At 37.0% G+C, this 13,193-nt stretch overlaps 1 protein-coding gene and 1 pseudogene across 9 annotated transcripts in view; one reads left to right on the top strand and one right to left on the bottom strand.

The window, feature by feature from the left end:
• Window positions 1-4,094: 4,094 nt before the first annotated feature.
• LOC145676828 (protein GVQW3-like) lies at window positions 4,095-4,759 on the bottom strand (annotated as a pseudogene).
• Window positions 4,760-9,271: 4,512 nt separating this feature from the next.
• Window positions 9,272-13,193, top strand: part of LOC145676825 (chromatin remodeling protein domino-like) — a 106,609-nt gene continuing 102,687 nt past the window's right edge. For 5 of the 9 annotated variants that reach the window (XM_081747605.1, XM_081747611.1, XM_081747610.1 and 2 more), the window contains exon 1: window positions 9,369-9,534. The gene's annotated coding sequence lies outside the window, so the exon portion shown is untranslated. The other 4 variants (XM_081747608.1, XM_081747606.1, XM_081747607.1 and 1 more) reach the window with 4 other exon arrangements.

Here is a 13,193-nt window from a genome sequence, read left to right on the forward strand (position 1 = left end):
AAAAACGATCGGCAACCGCAACACATGTTGTACAGTGGAGGGCCAAACTTACGTGTCCTGTATGAAGTGTTTTTAGATTTTTTTGTCTACCCCTGTATTTTCCACTATTTATATTAATGATAGATAATTATTTTACTAATAGCATCAACCACTACTGTAAAAGTAATTTCCTACTGTCATTAATCAATCAACTGTGTATATGTATCCATAACTGAGGGAGCGGGCCTACCTAAAATTAAAATTCTAAAACCGCTGCTGCTTGGGACACTGAATCCACATCTTTCTATCCCTGATTCTTTCTACACTATGAAGGTCAATGCCGAGAGCGGAAATGGTAGTATATTTCTACCATTTCCGTTTCTACCTTGGAGATGGAACTTATCAATGCGGCACTAAGTCCATATCAGAAAACGTTTCCCCGTTATCTGTTACTGTTTTTACACGATGATGATCGGCGCTGCAATCGGAAATTTTCGCCATTTCCGATCTGAATAGAGATAAAACTTATCCTCGGATTGCTGAATTCATATCAGAAAATAATTTCTCGGTATCTGTTACCGTTTTTGGTCTATGAAGATTGATATTCAACATCAAGATTTCTACAAATTTCGGTTTTAGTAGATACACGTAGATAAGGGAGAAGATGGTTCCTATTTTTCTGATGGTTGATTGATTGCAGCAAACCGCTTATCGTTATATGTCAACATTTATGCTGTATAAATATCAACGTTAAAACAAGAAATGCTTTGTTAATACTACTTGTGGTTTGAATAGTTGGTTAATGCAGGAGATTGAATCTATTCCTGGAACATTGTGTTGATTCTAAGAAATTGTTCCTCGTTATCTTTTACCATTTTGTCTCTGATATCTTCCGACAGATAGACGGACGGATGGAAATAGGCGTCCTGTAAGGACGCCCATACTTACGCAGTACAAGTAAAAAGCGGAGAAAAGAGAATAAGTGACTAGTTTTCGATTCCCGGGCATGAAGTACAAACGTGGATAAGAATGACAAAGGAAGCCTTTAGGAACAAGGAAAGTTTATTTTGTGGGTCCTTGAATAAAGAGATAGGAAAAGACTCATGAAGTGTTTCGTGTGGAGTATTGTATGCGGCAGAAACATGGACATTGCGCAAAAGCGATATAATACGACTGAAACTTTTTGAAATGTGGATGTGGAGAAGAATGGAGTGAATTAGCTACGCGGAAGGGAAAACAAATGAGGAGGTGTTAAGAATAGTAGGGGAGGAAAGAACAATATGTAATAGAAAAGATGAAGAGAAGTTGCTAGAAGATATGATAAAAAGAAAAAAGGGAGGTAGTGATAGAGACTAGAGTTGATGGACAGTATTTTTTTTTTTAATGTCGCGTGTGAGAAAAAAGGAGATTAGCTGAAGATGGTGGAACATGAATGCTTCTCAGTTGAGGCAAGTGACCTGTCCATAGTTGCAGAATACCTATGATCAGGCCCGTATTTAGGTAAGTGCTATTCTGTGCTCGAGCACAGGGCGGCAGAATTTAGGGGCGGCAAAATTTTGGAATTTTTTTAAAGATTCACAATAAAGTAATATTTGAAAGTCCGAAGAGTCCCGCGCAAGCGAGAGAAAATATTTTAATGTGTTTAATTCGCTCTAATTACAGCAGTTATTAATTAGCCAGCTTGTCTGATTATTTTTAAGTCATCCTCTCCCACCCCCACCCCAAGGGGTGAAGATGAACATCATGAAAACCGATACTGTTGAACTCAGCGACCTCAAAAACAATGAATTCAACACTAATATCTATTGAATACTATTGTTTTCGATTACTTTCAAAATCTCGCCCCCTCCCCTAAGGAGTGAAATATGACCTTGAAGTTGAATTGGATTAAAACTCTCACTATTCACCTCAGCGACCCTAACAACTATGAATTGAGTCCAATATCAGTCGTTTTCGATTATTTTGAAAATGTCCCTATGTTATTCTTATGGGGAGTTTGCACCCGCATATCTCAGCTCATGTGCGACCTAGCAACCTAGAACAGTCATTTGGATCATTTCTCTGAGAGCTTTAAAACATTAAAATTTCATGTTTCTATCTATTATGGTTTTCGAGTTGAAAAGCGCTAGAGACAGACAGCTTATTGCATTATTAATGTAGATGCTATTAAACCATTACTGACGGTGAATAATGTAAACAATTATTTTTCATCAATGGATGAGTGATTAAGCTTGTTGCCTTCTAATTAAAGGGTCCCGCGTTCAATTCCCGGTGGGGACACAAGTGGTTCGGATCTCAAGTTAAGCTATAGATCCCATCCTTAGTACGTCATCATCATCCCATGGAAGGCAATGGCTAACTACCATGGGTTTAACCTTGCTCAGGGACCTTTGCGTCAAACACCTACCGGTACCTTCGGACAGAATACCGGTACCACATATAATCATCATTGAGAGAATTAGGCTATTTAAAATTATGCTGCAACTTTTGTAACTTGTAATACCTAAACTGCAACTCAACTAGGGATGCGTTCGAGTCGAGTCGAGACAGAATTTTCCTCACAAAATTCGAGTCGAGACACAGCTCTTCCAATAGAAAAATATATATTTTTCGAGTCGAGACATCACTTTTACAGCACATTTTCGAGTCGAGACAGTCTCAAATCTTGTCTCGTGCGCATCCCTAAACTCAACAAGAACTGGTTCTTTGCAAATTCACTGCTTGTTTCTTTGTTAGAGACATAAGTTTACGCAGAAGGGGCGGTAAATTATTTAGAGCACAAGGGCGCACAATATATAAATATGGGCCTGCCTATGATGATGGTATGATGATGTTTACGCATAGCATAACTTGGAAGTATAAATCTGTGGATATCTACAAGTGTGACCAATTTAAGTACGGTTTTCTGTATATAAAGATAATTACTTCCTCTTCAGTCAAACAAACCTGTTCTTCAACAATTTGTTCAACTATTGTTATTGGAAGGCAACTATTGGGTTGGTATACCCTTTTGATCGTAGACTACAGTACCAGGCCCTATCCAGGGAGTCTAGGGCTGCCGGCCCCCCTACATTTTTGTTGGCCCCGTAAAATTTTCACGGTAGGCTTGCAAATGAGCTATAATATGGTTGGATCGGGACCCCCTAACTTCAGCCGGGCCCACCCTTCATTTTTTTGGGCTGGCTACGAACCTGTACGTACCGGTACGTATAAGGTAATTAGTTAATTAGTCCTTCAATATATCTATTCAATGACTAATACCAAGAAGGAAGTAAATAAATAAATAAATAAATAAAAAGTTTTAAAAACCTTTTAAGTTCACGCTCTCCTTCTTTTTTAAAAATGATTTTGTTGTTTCTTTCGATTCTGGAACAAAAATGTCGGAGGTGTAACTATCAATTTAGCTTGGGTGTCCTATCTTCGTTATATGTCAGAAGGGAGCTTAAAACATGTTCTTGTCCGTTTCTTGAGCCATTTATTCACTGGAATTGCAGTATATATGTAAAATTTATTTCGGGGGAGGTTCAAATTCAAAACGAATATCTATCTATTAAAATGCTACAACAGCAATTACAAACGCCTGAGCTCCAACCTATAACTTTAACTTTCAAATCTTTCATTTACGGTTATGTGTGATTTCACGTTTAACAGTGACAAACATTTTAAGTACGAGGGCGGTTTGATAAGTCCGTGCAAAATTCAAAACTACTGCATTTTCAGGGATAACATTTTATTTTTCAACCTAGTCTCCTTTGAGGCTGATACACTTCGTCCAACGCTGCTCCAGTTTTTTGATCCCCTTTAAATAATATGATTGGTCCAACTCTGCAAAATAGGCACTAGTTGCTGCAACCACCTCCTCGTTTGACGAAAATCTGCGTCCCGCCAACCATTTCTTCAGATCGGGAAACAAGTAGTAGTCCGAGGGGGCCAAATCTGGCGAATAAGGGGGATGCGGAAGGAGTTGGAATTTTAATTCCATCAATTTTGCGGCTACAATGACAGATGAGTGCACTGGGGAATTGTCGTGATGGAAAAGAACTTTTTTGTGGGCCAATCCTGGACGTTTTTCTTCCATCTCAGTTTTTAAACGGTCCAATAACGATGAATAATATTCACCTGTAATAGTTTTTCCCTTTGCTAAATAGTCGATGAAAATTATGCCTTGAGAATCCCAAAAGACAGTCGCCATCACTTTCCTGGCTGAAGGAACGGTCTTTGCCTTCTTTGGTGCAGATTCCCTGCTGACAACCCATTATTTGGACTGTGCCTTGGTTTCAGGTGTGTAGTGGTGTATCCACGTTTTGTCTACAGTGACGAAACGACACTTAAAGTCCTGTGGATTCCGTTGAAACAGCCGCAAACCGTTTTGGGAACACCTCACACGATTTCGTTTTTGATCCACTGTGAGCAATCGCGGCACCCATCGTGCGGATAGCTTTTTCATGCCCAAGTGTTGATGCAACATATTATGTACCCTTTCACTAGAGATGCCCACAGCACTAGCAATCTCACGCACCTTCACTCGTCTATCATCCATGACCATATACTGGATTTTCTCAATGATTTTTGGTGTAGTGATCTCGATAGGGCGTCCAGAACGTTCACGGTCACTTGTGCTCATATGGCCACTCCGAAAATTTTGAAACCACTTATACACTGTTCTAATCGAAGGTGCAGATTTACCATAATGTTTATCTAGCTTCTCCTTCGTCTCCTGAGGCGAAGTACCTTTCATAAAATAATGTTTGATCACCACACGAAATTCTCTTTCATCCATGTTTGTGAAACTCACTCGACTTACCCAATTTAACCGCACGCCAAACACTGGTGTAGGTTCTTCCAAGAGATGTTACTAACTGACAATCACCTCGGTACGCACCAGTGTTGCTCTCTCTCGGACTTTGCATGGACTTATCAAACCGCCCTCGTATTTGTACTTTAAATAGTCTAAATTAGTTAACTATATCTTTTTCATAAAGTTTATGATATAAAATTATTGTTCAAAGCCTTTGTATTTTAATAAGCCTTCCCTAAAATCAATGCACGTGAATTGTGCTTCCATCTTCCGAGTTCTTTTAAACTATATGTTGAGGACGTTTATATGTTTTTGGTCAATCCTTTCGACAATGAGATCTCGGAAACTACAGGCTCTAGAAAAATGACGTTTTCACTGACCGATTGCAAATTTCGCGTAGATTGTCCAGTTTTAATTGAATATTAAAAAAAAAAAAAACATGGCCATTATTTCTTTATTACATTTTTTAGGGTACTCTGGAAGCGTTGAAATAAATAAAAAAAGCATCATATCCTATGCGTTATACATTCCAACAGCACACTGCTGTATATTGGGGTTGTATATGCCTCAGGCGTTTGTTCCATGTCCAAATAATAATTAAAAACGAAGGATAACCATTTCTCGAGTCTAAGATAAATCTTCATTTTTTGAGTGTTTTGTCCAATGAACACCATACATAACTGACATTATAATTAATTGTATATGTAATGTATTTGCTTATTACATACTGCATGCAAGAAGAAAGAAAACACTGGTCATACATGAATTAGAAACTCCAACCGTAAGTAGGCTCAAATCTTGCAAACGGTGCGAGATATTGAGAAAAAATAATCGAAAAAATCTCCCCTTTATGATACCCCTTGCCGATTTTTTTAAAAATCAAGACATCTTTCACTTGTCTGTAAAGGGACATGTACTTATATTGTGAGGAATGACAAGGAGATTTATACTCATATGCGAATGATGCGCTGTGTAGAGAGCGCAGGTTCAGCTAGTAAATTACATTAAAATCGCTTCTAAACGTAGACTAAACTTACAGAAAAATTTGGATTTCGGGATAAAGGACTTTCAGAACTTAACCCCTGCATACCAGTACATCCCTGGCTAGAAGTACAGGAAATAGGAAGCATTTTGAATAAGCACTACCCATGTTGTTACAATAAAATGTTAAACAAACCAAACGAAGAAGAAACAGATTTTAATGTTATTATCTAATTAGGATCATTGTCAACTGTTCTGAATCAGCATTTAGGTATACAATTATAAAGAATAGCCAATAATTACCGTTTTTCTTTTCTTATTCGTATTTATCTGGAGTATTCATTAGCTTTACAGGTTACATTCTGCCCACCACGTCTATCGGATCAAACGGGTTTAACCGGTCCAAACGGGCATGACGGTCTTACGGTCCTATCGGGTCAATCCGTTTCATACGAGTGAAAATACAATGTTGACCCGACGGGCGGGTGGGCAGTTTAGTATTGATTCAATTTTCCAAGCACTAGTACCATTGGCGCTCGCAGAGGAGGGTAGGGTGGGGCTCTGGCCTCCTCTTGCCCACGAAAATGTATACGTAATATAGCAAACCACGTATATTAAACACCAGAAATACCAGACGTCAGTGGCGGTTCGTGGTCTGTAGAAGCACCGGTTGCAATGTTGCAATATAAAAGATGTCTAGGTACGCGCAAGTGTTCCCTTTTCCCAGCATTCTTGAGTCTTATCCAAAACATATTCAGGGAATATGAAGAGGAAAGTCCTTTTAAGCTCCGCGTATTCTCTAATATTGGTTTAATATAAGCTATTTCCTTTTTTTTCTCAAACAACCACTATCAATGTATGTTTATACACTATTTATATACAAAACTTCTTCACTCATGTCATTGAACAAGAGATAAATCGAATATATAGCATGTGCTGTACGCCATGAGTGATATCGTTAACCCGAAAAGAAGAAAAAAGCAAGAAAATTGCATATATTCATGCATACAGTTAAACAAAATTATTTAATTAAGTAAACTATGCATTATTTTAAAATGGAAGATCTTTCTTCGTTCTTTTCGAGCTTCAAATTTTCCTATGACTTCATTGAAATCTGAAATGCTGCTCGCCAAGTTTTTCTGAATAGAAAGCATCGCTACCGCAAATATTATCTGCTTATTTTTTTACGGTACAGAAACATCTCTCTCCTCCGACAATATGCATTTTGTTAGCATTTCTTTGTATGAATATAAGGGACAAAGAGTCCAGTTTCAGTAACCACGTATTTTTATCTGCTGTTCTACTATAAAGAAGCATGAAATCTAAGATTTTTTCCTTCGAAAATGAAAAAATATATATATTAGTTTAATATTCTAGCAATTTAGGCTAAAGAAGACAGATGAGTATTGAAAGTGAAGTGAATTATTTGAGACAATTTTTTATGCTCTCCGCCGGAAATCGAACATGGGATCATGTACACGAAAGACATAGAGCTAGGAATTAGACCAGTAGTAAGACATTTTCTGCTTCGAGACTCGATCTCCCCCCCTCCCCCAGAATAGAATATTTTTATTTTAAAAATAAAACCTATAACAAGAATTTTCACCTTTGTATTATAAATGTAAAATAAAACCTATTGACTTCGAACTACCACCCTCCACAAACATTCAGCCTGGATTCGCCCCTGCTACCACCAGACACGTATTTGTTCTTTGCGAGTTTCTGTTTTGTGAATTAACTTCTTTCTTCCAAGCGTCTATATCTCACCCACTCTATCAATTGAATCAATCGCTGCCAAGCGGAGGAATTCGTAACTATTACAGAAACTGATTGTATCAGTGGCAGAAAAATGTGCAACTGGAAGGGAGCAATACGGGAGGATAGCAGCGACGCAGGAATAAATCCACTTCCTCATGGTAAGAGATAGAAGCTCGCTGCCATATGCTTAATGTTACTGTTTCCAGTGACAACGCTCACTGCAACTGGAAATGTAAATCACTCTCTTTCTTTTAGTTTTTTTTTTAATTGAATTTTTGTTAGAAATACATCAATACTGTTTTGTGCTCAAGAGCAAAGGTTTATTTTTTACTGATACACTACTTTAATACCTAAAAATATCTTTAGTATTAAAAAAATACCCGGTTGCACAACCATGTAACATATAGTACCAGCCGCCGCTGCCAGACGTAATATAGCAACCACGGAGATGAGCCCCTCTCTAGAAATTTTTTTTTCGGGCGTCCCTGACTAGTATCGATAGTTCGAAAATTGATTATTTGTGTTAACATCCCTTTTCATCACAGTTGCTGTGAGACAGAGCCTTGGGTTTGAAGGATACAAAACAATATTGAGGAACTGGCCACGAGGCGAGATCAGACGGAATTTGCGTGACAAGACTAGAGATTTTCCAGTAGATACTGAGGCGAAAATCACTTTTGTGACATCTCTTTGAATAGAGACAGCCTTAACTATTGTTTCGTAGGCAAGTTTACACAGGAACTTTATTCGAGGCTTTATGCTCCATTTGCAATCAAATCTAGGATGACACGCAGTTTTGCTAATTAGTCACGAAAGAACACTTCTACTCTGAAACTCTACGCAAAATGTTTTGTTATAACACAAATTGCTGTATTTTGTATGTACGGATTCAAAATGATTCTATTAGGTCTAACAGTAATAACAGGTATCGGTTCTAAACGAGTCTATCGGTTTTAATGGGCCAGCTAAACAGGTCAAACAGTCGACCTCAGCTAGCATTCGATCGGGTACCGAACGGGCAAGCGGGTACCCGTTTATCCGTAAATTCCAAGCATTATTACACAATTATCCGCTGCGAAGAAAAAAGTACTTTTCAATATGTAGATATTTTCATACTGTTTTCGTTTTTATTAAATCCTATTTATGTAAATTTTCAATATGGGAACAATCATATGCGTTAATTAAAAAAAATGAAGAAAATATAGAATTCCTTTACAATTTTGCAAACTAAAATCAAGCAATACATATTATATTGTTACTCATGTTTAAAAGAAAAACTATAAGATTATATCAGAAATAAAAAAAAATATATGTTATTACTTGATTTGTAATATTAAATTCCTTTAATGCTGACTTGCTGCAGAAAAAAATAAATAAAAGTAATAGATAATATACTATGCTAAACTAATAATATTATTAATAAAAATAACACTAATATTTCATTTCATGAAAACTTTTTTTGAAAAGAAATTAAATGAAATGATAATGAGACGGGATACAGTTCCCAGATAATTTCGATTTAGAAGAGATTCGAAATGCAGATCTAGTATTGACATTTTAGCTTTTAGTCAGATCTATGTAGTCTTGTGTGTTAGAGTATTATCGTATACATTTGTATCATAGAATCTGAAATAATTTAGGTTACTGCATTGCCAAAGTATCAGCAACATTTTAATAACTTGTTTTAAGAGTCCATGATATGCAATACTTGAAGGAAAAAAACGTTCTCTGACGCAGTAACAGATTTGTTACTAGCGCCACTAGTGGGGCATTTGGGAACGATGCCAAGTTGGAAAGATAGCTTGCTTTGCTTTCCGAGCAGAATAGCCGCCATGTTAGAAAGAAGGTAGTGTCCTTGAACATATAGAAGTTAGAAATATTGATGTTACTAATTGTAATTTTGTATTTCGAAGTATTATGGAGTATCCATTTATTGAGGAGACAGTTCTAGTGAGGAAGATGAATTTGATTTTCGCAGATGCAGATGCTGTAGTGCGATATTTTGTGATGCATTTTTGGTGAGCTTTCTTACAGCAAAGGAAATTGCCAATATGGCGGCAGGTGTGGCGCTTGGGTAGTTGCTTTGTCTTTGTGTTGAAAGGGGGGAGGGGAGGGCTGATTTATTTTATAGAAATTTTATAGTAATAACTTGTAGTTAGTGTAGTTTTTGTATTCATTTTGATGTAATTATTTATTTATTTATTTAAATTTTATTCAATTTACTATGAGCTGTTGCTACGTACTGATGGCGTGATCCGGTGGTTTGCTTGCGGAAATTTACTGGCATAAAATGTCTGAAGAAGACTTGGCGTGTAACCGTGAAGGGAAGAGGTACAAATTTTATTGCATGAATATCACTTACTAATGCGTGGTATGTACTTGGGCTTTTATGTTAATTTATTTGCATTTTTGTACTATTTATCACGTTTTACGCCTATTTGCCGAAAAGTAAGTGGCAGACGTTTATTCTTTAGCGTTTAGATATATGACTCCACCCTTTCTTAGGAGCAAAATTTTACCGAATTTCATCAATTATAAGTATCCGAAGTTAAGGTTTTGGTATTTTTTTTTATAGTTTTTAAGTCCATCATAATATATTCTAAGGACCATTATTGAATTAAAGTGCAAGGGAAAATCGTAATGTAAAGACCCGCGAATGTAAGGTCGAATGTAAACATACTGATTGTGCAGGTGAACAATATGGTTATCACTATTTGGAACTTTACTAGGCCTCGGTGCCTCAGAGTAGGTCCAATATTTTTCCGGCAGAAAGCGTGGAATTTGTCGTTTGTGAGGAAGTTCATTGTCATAACCTTAGAAAGTGTTTAAGAACTTGACACACTTTCAGAGGACTTCAAACATCGGGACAGTCTTAAAGGTCTCTTTCCCCAACCACTGCTTCTTTTTACCCCCACAACCCTCGGTTAGTCCTCACAAGCATGCAAGCTGTCACTGCTCTCAGTGTTGCCGTACCTCTGATCCACTTGTGTAGTTCAGCAAAGTCCGGCAGAATGAGAAAAGCTTTCCTTACTATTTTCAGTTAACAACAACGACAATAATGAAATAAATATATATATTTCAATTAGAAAAGCGGAAAGAAGGGAAGGAATTGGGCAACATTGGTTTTTAGCCAGAAGGGATCATAAATCTTGACCACGTGTCGCGAAGACTAGTAGCGGAAGGTTTCGAGGGGTGATCAGGGTTTTCAGAATTCTTAGAAAAATAGCTCTGTGTGACCGAAAGTTTACAGTTTTGCGTGTAAATACTGGGTGCGGAAATGTGCAATAAAAGCTGGTGTAAAAAGAATTAAACGTGTGGTGGGTTTCCACCATAAATACGATAGCTATTTAAGAGTATCAGCGCAGTAGGGATGCGTACATAAAGCACAGGCGCGTCAGCGATGGTGGATTTGCATACTCGGGGAAGTCACTAAAACTAGGTTTGGTACGTTTTCTGTCGATAACTTTGTCCCCCCCCCCAAAAAAAAGAGAATCCCATTGATTTTTAACAATAACTTCACACCATCAACACTAATTCACATTTGAAAATGTATCTGTTCCTTCGTTTCTTTATTTCCAGTGCCTTTCTACTTATGCCACTCTTTCTACCCAATGTCAATAATCTGTGCCGGTTCACACAGGGTAGTTACTTCTTTTCTTCACCAACATAAGTTCTTTTAAAACTCAAAATCGAATTGTTGCATCGAACTGTCGTCTTTGCATGGTAGGAATTAATTTCCTAATTACAACATAATGTCTTGACGTCAGCGTGTCTCCACTCAAAATAGTAGTAACTAAACAGAATTCCTATCACTTGAAAATACGAAATTGTAGTTCTGTTAGCATGCATTTCATGAAGACTAATAGCCAATTCACCTTTTCTTTCCTCGTTTCCTGAAAACTTTACGTATTACATTTTTGGACCTACTATGCGACACTTAACCCATTCAGTAGTAAAATTTGGAACCTAGGTTTTACGGAAAACAACTAAGGAATTTGCTTTTTTCAGTCGTCAAACCTGTAAGTGATGTAAGAAGATGAAATTTGGAAGTGTCTTATTGCGTGGATCTCTTGAAGAAAATTACTACTTCAGTTATATGAAATATACGGCTGCAAAATATTCTTACAGTATAGGTAGTGCTTCACCCTCCGCCCTTAGGTACTTAGTGCATTAGTTCATTCAGGCTCATATTTCCAGGTTGTTAGTACGAAAAATGTCCTCTAATAGATGCCTGTCTTGTAAACATTCCTGATTGGTAACATGATGAAGAGTTCTTCAAGTGTTAGAATTTGATGTTACGTAAAACTCAAAGTGCTGTACTTTCCGTCGTTTCACCTGTCTTATTCCAATTCATACAAACCAGGGTTGGCAAAAACCATGGTTTTTATTTAAAAAAACCAAAAAAACCGGTTTTTTTGCTTTAAACCAGGTTTTTATGGTTTAAATGACTTGCTCTATATATTCATATCATATGTGGACAGAAATAAGTTTGTTTCGCCTTGATGTTATTATGCAACAACCGGGTTATGCTGGAAGGGGTCACATAAACTTAAAGCGGAATAAAAACCGCTTCTCGAGTTACATCCGAGAGAAATTGTCCTCCATTTGAACTCGGAACCAGGACTAATTGGCCACAAATGCGATACGTCTGCCGATTCACACTCACTCACGAAGGAATCCTGATAAAAAAAAAAAAAAAAAAAAAATACGTTGTACTGATCTTTACATGCTTCTTAATATAACTGTCAAGAGTCATTTCAGAAGGACAAAAAGAGAAACAGTTGCACAAGTGAAACCATTACACAGAATTACATATGAACAATTTCAAAGTACGACAGAGTACAGAAGAACTAATTTAGTTCAAGTTAGTTAACAACGACTTTTATTGGTCCAAATTAAAGAAATACACCGACTTAATCTGCATATCAATAAGAAAAGTGAATAAAGATACGAATTATTTGAGTCCACTTTGGCTCAGACTCATTTTACCAAAGATACTATTTCACAAAATGCCTCTCGCGGGGTCTGTATGACCCCCCCCCCACACACACACACAAAAAATACGGCATTTTCGATGTATTTTATCAATAGTAAACATTGAAACGAAACAATATTTAGAATTTTTCTTCGATTGCAATTACATAACAATAATAATAACTGCAAAAAAGTCACAAAATAAACATCTATAAACTTGTAATAAAAAGTTGCTTTTGTAGTATAATCTTTTTGAGTAATGAATGGGGAATTTAGGTCTGAATACGAATAATATACGGGAGTGAAACGTGATAACCCACAAATGTGTGTTCATCAAGATTTTACAAACACTTACACTTTTACGAACATTTTTTTGTTTTTTGGTTTAAACCAGTTGGTTTTTTTGAGAAAACCAGCTGGTTTAAACCACCTTGGTTTAAACCAGCCAACCCTGATACAAACATAAATTCCGTGAGGAATTTTGAGTACTTGCTGTATTAAGCAATTAATCATTTGAAGCATTAATTGTGTTCTTGTTTGTCTCTCAAGATAAGTCCTGGTCGGGAAGGTTCTGGAACAGGCCCCCCCCCCCCCCATGTAGGTTAGTAGCTAGGTTGGTTCTTTTCTCTGCCAAAGTTTAAAATTATCAATGCGAAAATTAACTCCGAATTGTTGGTCTCCGTTCTCAATTTTCGCGTACCTC

This window comes from Thermobia domestica, unplaced genomic scaffold (assembly GCF_964235325.1).
Source record: "Thermobia domestica unplaced genomic scaffold, izTheDome1.hap1.1 HAP1_SCAFFOLD_399, whole genome shotgun sequence".
NCBI classification, from domain to species: Eukaryota; Metazoa; Arthropoda; class Insecta; order Zygentoma; family Lepismatidae; genus Thermobia; species Thermobia domestica.